This window comes from Odocoileus virginianus, chromosome 34 (genome assembly GCF_023699985.2).
Source record: "Odocoileus virginianus isolate 20LAN1187 ecotype Illinois chromosome 34, Ovbor_1.2, whole genome shotgun sequence".
In the NCBI taxonomy this organism is placed as follows: domain Eukaryota; kingdom Metazoa; phylum Chordata; class Mammalia; order Artiodactyla; family Cervidae; genus Odocoileus; species Odocoileus virginianus.
In genome coordinates this window covers 11,837,558-11,853,458 of record NC_069707.1, presented here as the reverse complement: position 1 = coordinate 11,853,458, position 15,901 = coordinate 11,837,558, and the positions used below count along the sequence as shown (strand labels likewise).

General features: G+C 42.5%; 1 protein-coding gene across 1 annotated transcript in view; it reads left to right on the top strand.

Moving 5' to 3' along the window:
• TIAM2 (TIAM Rac1 associated GEF 2) overlaps window positions 1-15,901 on the top strand; it is a 244,678-nt gene that overhangs the window by 33,903 nt on the left and 194,874 nt on the right. The gene's annotated exons all lie outside the window — the stretch shown is intronic.

The window sequence follows — 15,901 nt, the reverse complement described above, 5'->3', positions numbered from 1 at the left end:
CTCGGTGACCTTGGAACTGAGCTGGTTTTTCAGGCCTTACGGGCTTACTTGTGCCTTGTTCTGGGTTTGGTTTTGGCTCTGCAGCTGTGGATGTGTATAAAGTGAATTCATTTCCATATCCATCTTAGGTTTCTTCATTTCTGGCTTCTGTTTTGAAGGAGTGGTTTTGCAAACAAAGGGATTGAGAGAAAAAAAGGAATCCAGTTTTTGCTCCTAGCCCCCTCCTCCCCCCGGCATATAAATTTATTCTGAGATCTGCATTCTTTTCCTCTTTATTCAAGATGTCTGAATTTGACTCGGATTTACTTGCAGTTACTGCAGGAAATGGACTTTGGAGGAAAATCTGAGCCTGGGGGTGGATCTCAGCTAGAGATGCTGTCTGTACCTGGCACTCTTTTAAGACAAATCTTAGCTTGGAATGAGATCCAAGGTGCCACCCTCTGCCAAGATGCAGAGTGTTGAGGGGTCGGTGTGAGGGACCTTTATGATCAGAAGTGAAAGAATTCTTAGGAAAATTTGCAGCTGAGTAACTGAGTTATCTTTCCATCATAAACCTGTGTTCTTTTCAGCTCCTTCCGCCCAGGACTGCCTGGTCGGTGCACGGGATCACGTGCAGGTGGAAATGGTGCCACGTCTGCATGTACTCTGTTGCTCTTGCAGTGTGATGTGTCGGGCGACCTCCTAGCCTGAAAGCAGCTAGAAGTGAATGGCCATAAGCGGCCAAGCAAAGATGAAGAGAGATTTGAAGTCAATAAAGGCAGGTGTTGGAGAGGGAAATGGCAACCCACTCCAGTATTCCTACCTGGAGGATCCCACGGACAGAGGAGCCTGGTGGAGCACAGTCCATGGGGTCGCAAAGAGTTGGACATGACTGAGCGACTAAGCACAAAGGCATGTGTTACCCATCAGTCTTTGGAGGCCGCCTTTTGTGGGGAAAGTTCTTGTTTTGCTCTACACTCGGCAGTAGTGAGATTCAGCCAGCCTTCCTGGGAGGCAGAGCTCCTTGTGAACGTGAATAGTTTTGTGCTTTTGTTATCCCATCGAAAAGTCCGAAGTGAAGCCTTAGACTGTCCTGCTCCTTTAAACCACTTCCTGAGATGCAGATTGTTGGATTGTGTGGTGATTTCTCTGGTCCTCACTTACCTTCATCTGAGAAGTGAAAGGATAGGAGAAAGTATTTCCATGATTCTTCATCATCAGCAGCATCCTCATCTTGTTGACTCGTAGGAGTCTGTGATGCCATCAGCTCAGTCCTGCCAGGAGGACACGCGCTTGGAGATGGTGAGGAATTCAGCTGTGAGGCTGGGGTTTGACCCAGGCTGATTCCAGAGCACGTGTTCTTTGGACTGCGCCAAGCTTTTGTTTCCCAGGTAGCTCAGCTGGTAAAGAATCGCCTGCAATGCAGGACACCCTAGTTTGATTCCTGGGTGGGGAAATTCCCCTGGAGAAGGGGTGGGCTCCCCACTCCAGGATTCTTGGGCTTTCCTGGTGGCTCAGATGGTAAAGGATCTGCCTGCAATGAGGGAGACCTGGTTTGATCCCTGGGTTGGGAAGATCCCCTGGAGGAGGGCATGGAAACCCACTCCAGTATTCTTGCCTAGAGAAGCCTGGTGGCGTACAGGACGTGGGATTACAAAGAGTCGGACATAACAGAATTGACGTAGCATGCACATGGGCTTTTGTTACCTCCAACTACATGGTTCTGGGGAGAGAACTTACTACTGTTTTCCTTTATTATGAGGTAAGCAATTGAAGAACAAAAAGTGAATTCTATATCTGTGTTCTGAGAATTGATAGAAATCTAGAATAACTGCCTTTCTAGCTGTTAGATTTTAAGTACCAAAATCTGAACCAGAGAATATAAGAGCTCACAGACATAAAACAACATGATATCATTTTTTAATCTCAGATTTTTCAGACCACAAATTTCCTGGAAGAGACTGTACTTTTTTTTTTTTTTTTTTTTGGAGAGTATCATAAAAGCTGGGTTTAGGAATTGTCTTTAGGTGGCAGATGGACATGTTATGTTTGATCTCTTTAATATTTTTGCTTTATAGGAAAAGAATCCTGCCCCTAAATTGCTGTTATATTTTGGTCTTCAGGGGTGGGATCTTATGAATTTGCTATTATAGTAGACCGAAATCTATATATAGGGACATTCAAATTAAATGTGGTGTAAATCCATGCCTTTAAAAAAAGAAAGCAATTACTACGTTGGAAAGCCAAGCTATAAAAAGTAAGTGAAATCATAGGAGAGCCAAGACAGGATTTCATTTTACTAAGCCAGTGGCCCTGACTTTCTTTTCCTTTTGGGTACTGCAGGGACAGAGTAGAGAATACAAATGTTTCAGAATTAGGATCTTAGACCTTTATAGGTGGTCGAACTTTGGAGGGCTTCCTTGCTGGCCCTCATCCTACAGATTGAGATGGATCTGGCAGGGTGAAGGGCTCAGGTGCTCGGCTTGTACTTTGTTAAATGTCATTTATTTATTGAGCATCCCATAGAAACTGTTTTTTCTTTTAAAAGGTTATTTTTTATTTAATGTGTCTCAAACACATTGTAACATTTTTTCATCAAATTAAAATCAATTTCCTGGACAGTGTATGCATCTTTAGCCCCTGAAGCTAGACTCCTACCAGCCCATTTTATCAACCACATTTAAAAACCTATTTTCAGTGCAAGTACACAAATGCATGTGGCCCCTTGCTCTTCCCTGCTTCCACGTCCACCCCCAAAGAAAAAAAGGAAGGGAAAAGAAAGACTTGGGGAGCCTTCTGAAAAGTACTTGGACCTTTCGCTGTTGGGTGATTTGGAAGGCAGCCTCCTTGGCAGATGTGAGAACGAAGGACATTGAGCATTAACTGGTCTATACATTCTCAGCGATCCCGTCTCAATATAATCGGCTTCTTTTATACGACTTTCTCCACAGAGGCGCCTCTCTGCCCTATAGAGCAACAATAGGTTGGATTTCCACCTGGGAGCATAAAGTAGCTCATATCCAGCATTTTGCTTTGTCCTCTGACGGTGCTCCATGGCTTTCGCTGGGTACTGGATAAAAAAGAGCCTCTAATGAGGGGAATACTTAAGACCGGGGGAAGCTGTCACATCACAGAAGTCTTTCCCTTGGGGACATGTTCCACATTTCAGATAATAAAAACCTTTATTCCAAATGCAGATGATCTTGGCATCCTTTCTGACCTGCTTTCCCCAAGCTCTTCCCAAGGTTCCCGTTAAGAACCCTCATCCGTTTGTGATGGGAATCTAGTGTTTCTCACCATTCTCCGCCGCCCACCCCACCTCTGCCTCCTCTCCCAGAGTAGAATATGATTTTCCCTTGCAGAATTCACTGTGGTTAAGTGTCACACCCGGGAGGGAACAGGCGAGCGCTGAGAGAGGACTGGAAGTGTTTTTGTAACACAGAGGCTGCCCGCTGGAGGTGGAGGCCTCCAGGCAGGGCTGGTAGCTTCACAGGACTGACTCAGCCGTGACTTGGATGGCAGCCTCCGTGGTCCTTGGGCCCCGGTGCCAGTCTCTGCCCGTGGAGAGGCGGTATCTTGGCTGTTCCCGTGAGAACCTAGAAGTTAAAACGGACGACTGTGATGCTGGCTTGGTTTAAGTGTGGACTCATCTCGCCTTAGGGACTTGGTGAGAAGCTCTTGGACTTCCTCGGTGTCTTAGATGGTAAAAGCGTCTACCTGCAATGCTGGAGACCCAGGTTCGATCCCTGGGTCGGGAAGATCCCCCTGGAGAAGGCAATGGCAACCCACTCCAGTACTCTTGCCTGGACAATCCCAATGGACGGAGGAGCTTGGTAGGCTACAGTCCATGGGGTTGCAAAAAGTTGGACACGACTGAGCGACTTCACTTTTTCACTTTCTAATAAGCTTTCATGCACCTTTGGTTCCGTTTGTATTTGGGGAGAGACCAGTGTGCTGCTGGGTTTTCACGAGTGAAACTATGTAATTCAGTCGAGTTGGGAAGAAAACAGCTTGGTTGTTCAAACATTGGTTGTTTTAGCACCTGTCTTTTTTTTGTTGCCTTGAAATGCCACCTCATGTTTCTAAATCTCCATGCAAGTTTGTATCTATTTCAGGACTTTGAATGTTTCTGTTTGGTAGCAAGCTATTAAGATTATAGTAAATTTATATCAATAGAATATGGTGCTGTCTGATAGGGCGAATACTCTCATTTTTTTTCTCCTCAGAATATTTTTATGGGCTATCTTTACAAAATTAGTCATCCAGATGAACTTTACGATGAACTTTTAAAAATCTAATTGCACTGCATATACTGTAATTTAAGTTTGAGCTCTTGTGATTTGAATCTTCCTACCAAGACTGTCAACTCAGCAGTGGCTAGAGGACTGGAAAACGTCAGTTTTCATTCCAATCCCTAAGAAACGCAATGCCAAAGAATGCTCAAACTACCGCACAATTGCACTCATCTCACACGCTAGTAAGGTAATTTTCAAAATTCTCCAAGCCAGGCTTCAGCAATACGTGAGCCGAGAACTTTCAGATGTTCAAGCTGGTTTTAGAAAAGGCAGAGGAACCGGAGATCAAATTGCCAATATCCGCTGGATCATCGAAAAAGCAAGAGAGTTCCAGAAAAACATCTATTTCTTCTTTATTGACTACGCCAAAGCCTTCGACTGTGTGGATCCCAATAAACTGTGGAAAATTCTTCAAGAGATGGGAATACCAGACCACCTGACCTGCCTCTTGAGAAACCTCTATGCAGGTCAGGAAGCACCAGTTAGAACTGGACATGGAACAACAGACTGGTTCCAAATAGGAAAAGGAGTACGTCAAGGCTGTATATTGTCACCCTGCTTATTTAACTTATATGCAGAGTACATCATGAGAAATGTTGGGCTGGAAGAAGCACAAGCTGGAATCAAGATTGCCAGGAGAAATACCAGTAACCTCAGATATGCAGATGACACCACCCTTATGGCAGAGAGTGAAGAGGAACTAAAAAGCCTCTTGATGAAAGAGAAAGAGGAGATTGAAAAAGTTGGCTTAAAGCTCAACATTCAGAAAACTAAGATCATGGCATCTGGTCCTATCACTTCATGGGAAATAGATGGGGAGACGGTGGAAAAAGTGTCAGACTTTATTTTTTTGGACTCCAAAATCACTGCGGATGGTGATTGCATCCATGAAATTAAAAGATGCTTACTCCTTGGAAGGAAAGTTATGACCAACCTAGATAGCATATTAAAAAGTAGAGACATTACTTTGCGAACAAAGGTTCAACTAGTCAAGGCTATGGTTTTTCTGGTGGTCATGTATGGATGTGAGAGTTGGACTGTGAAGAAAGCTGAGTGCCGAAGAATTGATGCTTCTGAACTGTGGTGTTGGAGAAGACTCTTGAGAGTCCCTTGGACTGCAAGGAGATCCAACTAGTCCATCTTAAAGGAGATCAGTCCTGGGTGTTCATTGGAAGGACTGATGCTGAAGCTGAAACTCCAGTGCTTTGGCCACTGATGCAAAGAGTTGACTCATTGGAAAAGACCATGATGCTGGGAGGGATTGGGGGCAGGAGGAGAAGGGGACAACAGAGGATTAGATGGATGGATGGCATCACCGACTTGATCGGCATGAGTTTGGGTAAACTCGGGGAGTTGGTGATGGGCAGGGAGGCCTATTGTGCTGCGATTCACATGGTTGCAGAGTCGGACACGACTGACCAACTGAACTGAACTGACTAAGACTGTCAGAATTTTTCAGATCTTCTTTATGCCCCTTAGTAAGATTTTGATAGGTTTTTATTATAGATATTATGATTCTCACTAACTTCCAATTATTTAGTAATTTTTGCTGGTGATGGAAAAAGGATTTTTCCCCTCACTTTTTTTTTTAATACCTAATGACTTTATTATTAGGTATTATTATTTTAAATGAATGGCAGTGAAAGTGAAAGTCACTCAGTCATGTCCAATTCTTTGTGACCCCATGGACTATATAGGCCATGGAATTCTTCAGGCCAGAATACTCGAGTGAGTAGCCTTTCCCTTCTCCAGGGGATGTTCCCAACCTGGGGATTGAACTCGGGTCTCCTGCAAAGCAGTTGTATTCTTTACCTGCTGCTGCTGCTAAGTCACTTCAGTCATGTCCAACTCTGTGCGACCCCATAGACGGCAGCCCACCAGGCTCCCCCGTCCCTGGGATTCTCCAGGCAAGAACACTGGAGTGGGTTGCCATTTCCTTCTCCAATGCGGGAAAGTGAAAAATCAAAGTGAAGTCACTCAGTCGTGTCTGACTCTTAGCGACCCCATGGACTGCAGCCTACCAGGCTCCTCTGTCCCTGGGATTCTCCAGGCAAGAGTACTGGAGTGGGGTGCCATTGCCTGCTCCCTTAACCAGCTGAACCACAGTAATTTCTAAATCTCTTCAACTTGAAGGTAAATAGCAAGACAAGGAAACTCCTTGGGGCCTTGGTTAATGACAAGGCCCTGGGTTTGGGATCCTCTTGCCTTTTAAGTGGTTATTACTCATATGTAGAAGCCTACTCATTTTGTCTACTCATGGTATGGTCCTCTTATTGAACTTGCTTAATAATTGCAACACATATTCATCTGGCTATCTTTGATTTTCCAGGATATCATATCATTCATTAAAGTAGGAATAATAATCATTCCTCATTTCCCTGGTGGCTCAGGCAGTAAAGAGTCTGCCTCCACTGCAGAAGACCTGAGTTTGATCCCTGGGTTGGGAAGATACCCTGGAGAAGGAAATAGCAACCCACTCTAGTATTCTTGCCTGGAAAAATCACATGGATGGAGGAACTTGGTGGGGCTGCATTCATGGGATCTCAGAGGTGAACACGGCTGAGAGACTAACACTCATTTCTCAGTGGTTGCTTTAGGGTTCATGAAAGGAATTGGTAGCCTTTCTGTCTTTTTCTATACCCAGGAACTGGATGTAGCATAAAGATTTGCTGCTCTTTGTGAGTTTCATCTTATTGCCCATTAGAAGCCAATGGGGTCAAAGTGATTTTTGTATTACTTTATAATAACTTTCTAAAGTTAGAGCTTGAGAAAAGGAAAGCGATGGGCTGGGAGCTGGAGAGGGAGGATGGAAGATTGGGGATGGGATATGAGGCTGGTTCTGATCCAGAGGGAGAAGCTGATAAAATTGTTTCTAGGGAGGCTTTTGGAGACTGGTTGTAATATGCAAGTAGAGAGATGGTCCAGGCATAAGACCCCCCGCCCACCAGACCATCACCCTCTCCCCCAATTCCCACTCCTCACCCCCCACCCCCCTGTCTATCCCATACCCCTTCTGGCCCTCAAACTTCTTTGTCATTTCATGTAGAGGAGCAAACCCACAACATCTACTTTATTCCTCAGTTGCTCACAGCCAGCTTGCAATGAATCTTAGGGTGTTTTTCCTAGACAACAAGAAAGAACATGAGGGTGTGAAAGTTAGAACTGAACCTTCTTCTGCAGGTAAGAACTTGATTTTTCAAAAGGCTTGCGATGACTGCTCACATTTTATTACCCTGACCCCTGAAGTTTGAGTTGGAGCAGGAGGACTAACTAAGGCTCTGACCCTGGCCAGCTGTGAGAAGGATTCAGTTGATGATCTCTGCTTTTGTCCTGCCTGCACGCCCCAGGTCTCCTGGTACTGTCTGTCTACTGCTCAGAGGCTGTTGGTGGAGGCGCTGGGCGCCACTGGGAATGCTTGCCATGATTTCATCAGATTCATCACGTGCTTGTGGAAAAATCTGTTAGCTAACTTGCCCTCACTTCTGTGGAATAATGCTCATTTGTAAGTCTTGGAAGAAAGCTATGTTTCTATAAGGGCAGACATTAGATTTTGGATCCCAGTGTTCACAATGAGTGTTTTTGTTAAGTGTGGCCTTGAGTTTAGGGCTCAACCAGGGAGAGTCCAAACTTCCAAATAATGAGATCAAACCTCTCATTTCAGTGTTTGGATCGAGATCCGTGCTGTCTCTTGTTAAGAGACCCGGGAAATAAGTCATCTCTGGCCTGGTAATGATGTGCAGTAGACTGCCGTAAGATTTAAAATTTGAGAATACATTCATGGTTTTGGTAAAGTGAGTTCCCATGAGGGTTTTGTCCTCCCTGATAGCTGTGCTTTCTTTCTCATATGTGGCTAAGAGTTTTATTAATTTTTTTATTTTCTACCTCTAAGGTCCTGTGGGTTTTTTTTTTTTTTTTTTTCAATTGGAGGATAATCGCTTTACAATGTTGTGTTGGTTTCTGCCTGGACAACGTGAAAAAGCCATAGGTATACATATGTCCCCTCTCTCTCGAACTTTTCCTCCTACCCCCTACCCTAGTGGTTTTATGAAATGTCAAACAAATGTATTCACGGAACAGCTTCTTCTTACATATTTAACCCTTTGGCAGTGTGCTGGAAATTCTAGCATGAAGATGCGCGTTCATAAATACTTCCCGTTGTTGACTAAGTTAGCTGATTAAAGGTGGTACTTGATTGTTGTATTGATTTCTTTGTTTTTAAATATATAGGTACATCTGCATGTGGTAGGTATATACTAGAATTAGTCAAGTCAAATCCAACCGCATCTTTATATATAATCCAATCACTGCTGCTACGTTGAATTAGTTTTTCTATCGTACAATTTACCTCCAGTTTTTAATTTGTTGTCTCAAATTACAAAAGAGTTTTTGAAAATGAAGAGATGGTTCATCTGGATATGATTGTGACTCTCTGGCCTTTTAAAACTAAGAAGCTGCGTATCGTATATTTAAATAAAAAGAACTAAATGTTTCAGATTTCCGTCATAGACTTAAAAATTAAAACACAATATTATTAATGTGAATTCTCTCATTCACTTTTCTTTTGGTGGAGTTGAGAGAAGGGAAGTTCCTAGGAGTAAATATCAATACATATTTATTAATAATGTTAGTTATCTATGAAAATTTATTTTAACTCATATTTTGAAGGTATATGGGGGAGATCAGGGGCTATATTAATTCAGATAGAAGGTTCACGTCTCTTGTAAATCCTGGAAAAAACAGAAGAGTCTCTCAAAACATGGAATATATTTTATAGAATATGAAATATACTTTATAGCCATTGAAGATCCATGGGGTGAGGGGAATGTGTGTCGGTGAAGTTTTGCTAATGTCAGAAAGGAAGTTATGTTCAGGTAGAACAGTCTAAGCCATTTTACCAAATTGTTTTCCTGTTCCTGTGTGTTTTTTCCTTGTACACATGTGTCTTAAACCTGCGTGAACCTACTTTTCTGTGGACAGGAATTAAAGCTTGGAAAGATTACACTGATCCTTTTTTCACCACCCATTGACCATGTGGTCCATCAAATGGACCACTTAGTGCATCGCTGTCAGAAAAACGCAGATGCTGACAGTAATCTATGTCATGAGTGGCGTTAGTCATTAAATCTTTGTTTACACACAAATGAGATAAAATGGAGTATTGAGGCATTAGCCAAAATAATTTAGGGAGAATTCTTTGAGCGTGAGAATTTTTTTCCTTCATCTCTGCATTTCTTTATCTCTTTGGGATGCAGGAGATTTTGTTTTTAATCTGTGTTATATATGGACTAAAGAAATTTTTGACATATAAGAGAATCATTTCCCCTAAAATTTTCTGTCTTTGCATTTAAGAAAGCTGTGTTGTTATTGCCCTTTGAAATTCCAGGATTGGAGTTTATTTGCCTTTCCTCTTTGTGTTGGTCATGTTGGCTGTGGCTGTTACATTGTATCTTAAACACACATTTGGTCAAGCCAGTTTTGATTTCCCTTGTTCCCAGGTCTCTTGGTTCCCTTACTGGGAATAGGCTAGTGCAACTGGGTCCCTTTTTGTGTACACGTGTGTTCTCTGCCACTCTGGTGACCTCAGGACCTCTGGCCCTGCCTCAGCCCTACTTGAATGTAGCCCCAAGAGACCAAATATTGTGTTGTTACGACTGTACCATTTCTGTGATCTTTCAGGAATTGTGGCTAAGTTTTCTAATACTACTAATTCCCTCAGGGCAACTGGCTTCTCTCTTCCAGGCAATAGTTAAAAAGACAAAATGTAGCCTTTTGTTTCTGAACAACCTTATCTGTGGCCTCTAGTATCTGTGGCTTAAAATATCCATTTTATTGTGCGATGCTCCCTAATCCTGTAATTTCCATAGCCCCTTGGTTCTGAAATCCAAAATAGAAGCCTAGCAAGTGCTTCAAGTTTAAAGATAACAAGTTAAAGTGTAGAAAGCCTCAGCTCCTTGTTTAAAACTGTGCCGGATATGAGTTATACTCAGAACAAGAAAGTTTATGCAGAAGGTTGTTCTCATGCATCTTTCTCAGAGCAGCTCTGTCTACTTCTTTGAATACTCGTATCTCTTTTCTGCTCCTTTTTTGTTTTTAATTTTATTTATTTTATTTTTGAGCGTGCCGGGTCTTCATTGCATGCAGCTTCTTCTCTAGTTGCAGCGAGCAGGGGTGCTCTCCAGGAGGGCTTCTCCTGGTGCTGACTTTTCCTTGTAGGGCGTGGGCTCTGGGATGCAGAGGTTTCAATAGTTGCAGCTCCAGGGCTCTAGAGCACTGGCTCAATAGTTGTGGCACACAGCCTTAGATGCTCTGTGTCTTGTTGGGTCTTTCCAGATGAGGGGTTGGACCTGTGTCTCCTGCATTGGCAGGCGGATTCTTTACCCCTAAACCACCAGGGAAGCCACCTCTTTCTTCTCCTTGAAGCATCTTCTGCCATTGGCTTCAGAGTCAGCCCCTTTCTCCTGGCCTTCTCTTTTTGCCCATCATTCCTTTCCAGCTGCCTTCAGTTTCTCCTTCCAGTTCTCACTGTCGAATTGATGTTCTCTGTAGGGAACCATCCCAGATCCTCTTCAGTGGATAATCATGCTTTTGCCAAACTTCACCCACCGTTTATGCATATCATTACTGCCCGGCTAATGCACCTCTAGTTAAGACTTCTCTTCCGGGTTCACTAATTTTAGTTTCCAGCTGGATATTGTTAATTTGAATGTTTGCCACACTCCTCCGCTTCTCTGATGGCTCAGACGGTAAAGAATCTGCCTGCAATGTGGGAGACCTGGGTTCGATCCCTGGGTCAGGAAGATCCCTTGGAAAAGGGAATGGCAACCCACTCCAGTATTCTTGTCTGGAGAATTCCATGGATAGAGGCTACGGTCCCTGGGGTCGCAAAGAGTCAGACATGGTCAGACATGACTGAGCAACTAACACGTTCACTTTTCACTTTCTTTTACACTCCTACAACTCACTGTGTCAAAAGAAAAAAAGCCTTTTTTCTCTCAGAGTTATTTCTTTTCATGGAGCTTCTGCTTCAGAGTGTCATGGAGTCTGAGAGTCCCATGTTTGAATTCTGGCTAAGTTACTTAACCAGTTTTTCCTCTCCTATCATATTGGCTAGCACCTCCAAGAAGATAATGTTGCCTTGTTCCTGTTCTTGGGTAGAAAGCATTCCGTTTTCACCATGAAGTGTGATGTTATCTGTAAATGTTTTTGTATATGCTCATCATTATGAAGACTTTTTAAAAATAAATTTAAAAACATTTTTATTAGCTAATTAAGAATCAATATTTTTAATATTTAGAGAATCTCCACTGACAACAACAAAGCCAAAATCCACTGCAAGGAAATTTAAGGAAGTTTAAAATTGTATTTCAGTGAAACTGGCAGGGGTCAAAGAAACTGTCACCGATGAAGGAAAAAATATAATGTATGGTTTGGAAGAAATGAGCCTATAATAGTAGGTGCTGATTCTTCATTTGCTGAATGGGTGTGCCAAATGATGCAAATTTAATTTGGCTAACATTTTATTGTTGGCATTAAATCTTTCTGCTCATAATTTAAATAAATCAGGAAAGACAGAATAATTTTGGAATGTTGCAAATACTGTATTATTCCTGTGTGCCTGTATAAAGAGCATCACTGGAATTGTAATATCTGAGAAATTTGAAGTTTAGTTTAGTTCCCTTTTTTCATTATTAGGAAAATTAAACTGAATTTTGTCCCAAAAGAGGCCTCTGGAACGGCCTGAAAGTTCTTGTCCTCATCAGAATCGTATGTTTAAGCGTTGAATCTTGTTAATACAAATGACCATTCAGTGGACCGTGGTTAATTCTGGGACAAGGTCTTATACACAGACCTTGCTTGATTGCTGTAGATGACCTTCGGAAGGCTATGCTGGTAACAAGGACGTACTTTGTAAAAATAAGAACATTTTTGTAGTTAGAATTGTAATTTTCCTGGAACTTGGAGCTTATGTTCAGTGTTTCTTAAATTGTTGATTATTATTATTATTATTATTATTTGTTTTTGTAAATGTATCTGGGCAGGTGAAAGAAAGAATAACCGTCTACAGAGTGTGCATTATTTAGGTCTTTTAGGTGTGTGCTTGGCTGGTCTTTTAGGTAGGTCTTTTAGGTCTTTTAAGGGAGATGATTAATTAGAATTTTAAAGATGCTCTAGAGTATACTATGTATTCAGCAAACTTTTGTTAACACAATCCTGAATGAAAAAAAAGTGTTGGTGGGTGGGGAGGGAATGACTTGTGTTGAAATATATAATTCTGTTCTTTTTTTCCCCACAAAAATGAGTTGGTCCCTCTTAGCCCTAAAATTCTTTGAGTTCTGAAATAAGAAATTATTAGTTGTTCAGGGCTTTTTTCCAAGAGATTTGCTTTCATCCTTAAGCAAGACTTAGCTATAACTCTTTCCATTCCTTCTTGACCTAACTGTTATCTATAATTTTTCTCCATTAACTGTTTATTGTAAATATCGCTCACTTTTCTCATGTCTAAAACGGGGGCAATAAAACGCATACCTCAAGTATCATGAGCCTTAAATGATGAGCTTGGCACTATACGTGGCATATATTGGGTCCTAAGTAAACTGAATATTAACCATCTTTGCTTTCCCCTTAGTCAAATAACTGCAATTATCTTTTTCCAATGATTAAAACTATGATTTTTCTGGTTCTTTATTGTCCTAAAAAAAATTTCAGCCTGCTTTTGTTACCCACAGCTAAATATTCTTTTCCCCTGATGTGGTAGGTCAGCACGAAGGGATAGTTTTCTCTGTATTCTTCAGGATTTGTTTCCAAGTCCTTACTTCTGTATCCATTACGGTTCTGCATCTTTATCTGAAGTTGTGGTTGGCTGGGTCTTTGTTGTCTATCCTGTTTTTTGTGATACCTAGCTGGCCCAAAGGAATTCTTTGTTTTTCCATTTTTACTTTTAGGAACAAAAGAGGCAGTCTTTTTCTCCAGTCGTAAGAGAAAAGAGAAGCTTGGTTTGGAGAGTGTTCTCCCTTGCTGAATTTCTAAGAAAGGGGCACTTAGAAAATTTTTTCTTCAAATGTAAAGGGCACACATCATAATGGGAAGCCTGGTGCATTTTCCTAAAGTGAACATGGCCGTGTAATAGGGATCCCGGTACGTTTCAGAGAAGTCTCGAACTGCCCTGAGCTGCATTAAGCCTTCTTCCCCTCCTCATCCTTCAGACTACCCACCTGTTGTGAGAAGCATTTCAGCCCCCTGATGCCCTCTGACCCGCCATCTGCCAGCTGGTTCTGTGTGGACCGGGTTTGGCCTGCCCTGCCCTCTGTCCTTTGTCCCTAAGAGGAGAGGAGAAGTTTGGCGTTTAAGAGACAGGCTCTTTGTTCTTATTGCCGCCTGCCTTTGAGTAGATGGCCAAAAGGGAGAGACAGAATGCTGCATTTCCACTTTCCCTTAAACAGTCATCCCTTGTGACCAGCTGGAGATGTGATGAACAAGGCAGACAATGCCGAGTGAAACCCTGGCTGGCTGCCTGTTTCCTTTGCTTTCGTCTCTGTTCAATACAGTATTGAAGATGACCAACACAGCAGTGTGAAAGTAAGAAGCTAGTGTGAAAAAAAAACAAAAACATGATTTTTTTTTTTTCAAAAACATGATTTTTATGAGTAAGATTAAAAAAGCCTAAACTTAGACTTTAGAAATGTAGAGTAAATTAAAGTGTTATAAATGGTGGGAGGAGGGTTATATGGTCAGAAGGGATATAGGTTATATTATGAGGAACTTCCTGGGAGAGGCTCTGAGATATTGAAATAAGGAGTCACTGAGATTTCTTTTAGCTCTCTCCTGGACAGATGGGGGTGTGTGTCTATAGCAGCCATCAGCAAAGGTTGGAGTTGACCTTCTTCTAATTTTCATTCTTTCAGTTTTAGGTGGTTTCCTAAATATGATTACAGATACCAGTCCTTTTTTTTTTTTTTTTTTAACTGCCATTCATTTAATGAGAAGAAATGGATTATTCAGGCATTCTGGTATGGATTGCAGATCCTTCAAAAGTGATGTGCTAAATATTTTCAGACTAAAGTAGGAGTTTACATCCTAGCTTCCCTACTTAGTACTTGCAGGCCTTCAAGAAGAGGACTGTTGAGAATACTTAAGAGATGTTATTTATGAAGGACTTTATAAGTTGCATAGTGCTGTTTGCTACAGTGGGCTCTTAGACTTCCGGGAGAATTTCCCTGTGAGTGTCGACCTCACATCTTCTCTGCCTTCTCTTTGACTTCCAGACCTCCCTGTCTGTAGTGTCGCTTGGGGCCACTGGCGGAGAATAATCTTGTTTATATTCTCCTGTTTGTCGTAGTTTTCAGAGCCCCCCCCACCCCCGCCCTTCCCGAAAGTAGTGCTGGTTGAGGTGAAGGTGGGGAGGTGTGGGGAGGTTTTGCATTATTGGAAAGTAAAGTCAGTTTTGAGAAAGTATAGATTTAGAGAAGAAGGCTAGAGGTGGAAAACAAAGCTGGGAAACATAAGCAGGCCGCCAGGATCGTGTAGGTGTGGGGTGCATCAATAAAATCTATTTCAAATTTAATGTATATCTGTACATCATGTTCTGTGACAACTTAAAAATGTACCAGTGGTTCTTCCATCCCTCTGTGTGAGCTGCATTTTCACAGCAGCAGAGCTTAGGGAAAGGCAGTTGCAAGTAGCTTCCTGGAAGGTGTTGAAGATAAAAATTTGGTCTGTTTTTCTCTTAGTGTAAGTAATGAGAAGAAATGTAAGCCTTTTAGATTTGACTCATTACCTTTGTTAAATTAAGTTTGTATGTTGCATTTGGGGAAAAACCATGGATTCTCCAACTGCCTTGGTGGAGGGTAGTGGGTCAGGCTGAATGATGTGCTACTTCTGCCCCAAATACCACCCTGACCCCCTTATAAACTCTTACCCCCTGACCCTGTTACAAACGGTGAGCAAGGGCCCCAGGCTCTCTGCGTCGGTCTGGCCAGGGCCCTGCCATAGGCCCGGCCAGCTGCACGCTCGTCTCTGCCGCCAGGGTACTGGCTTAGGAACCGGATGGCCAGCTGCGGCTCCCATGACCCCGACTCACTTGCTGCGGTGAGTTGGGAGCGGTGGTGCGGGTCTCGGTCCGCCTTCAGGAGGCCTGACCCTGCTGCTGCCGGGCCTCCTTCAGCGGTTTGTCCCCGGGCCGCCTGGGTTGTGACCTTGGTCTCAATGCCAAAACAAGCTGCGTCTGCTTTGGCTAGATGATCAGATCTGTTTTCAGTGACCTTATCACATTTTGGGTCCTAAAGTGTGGCCTATAGGAAGTCAATTTTGTTTTTGTTGTTGGTGTTGACAACATAAATATGTTTTCTCTCTGTTCTGGAGACTGAAATTCTGAGATCAAGGAACTGGTGGGGCCGGCTTCATCTGAGGCTCTCCGTGGTTTGCTCCACCCTCACGTGGGCCTCCCTCTGGATGGGCACAGCCTGGTGTGTGTCTGTGTATCCTGATCTCTTCTCTTTTTTTTTTCCTTTGAATCAAATTTTATTAAATCCAGTTCTTTGTCTGCAACATTCACACAACATAAGTTAATTGTTCAGTTCCACAACATAAAGAGTATTTCAAAATCAGAAATGGAAATTTGCACATTGAGA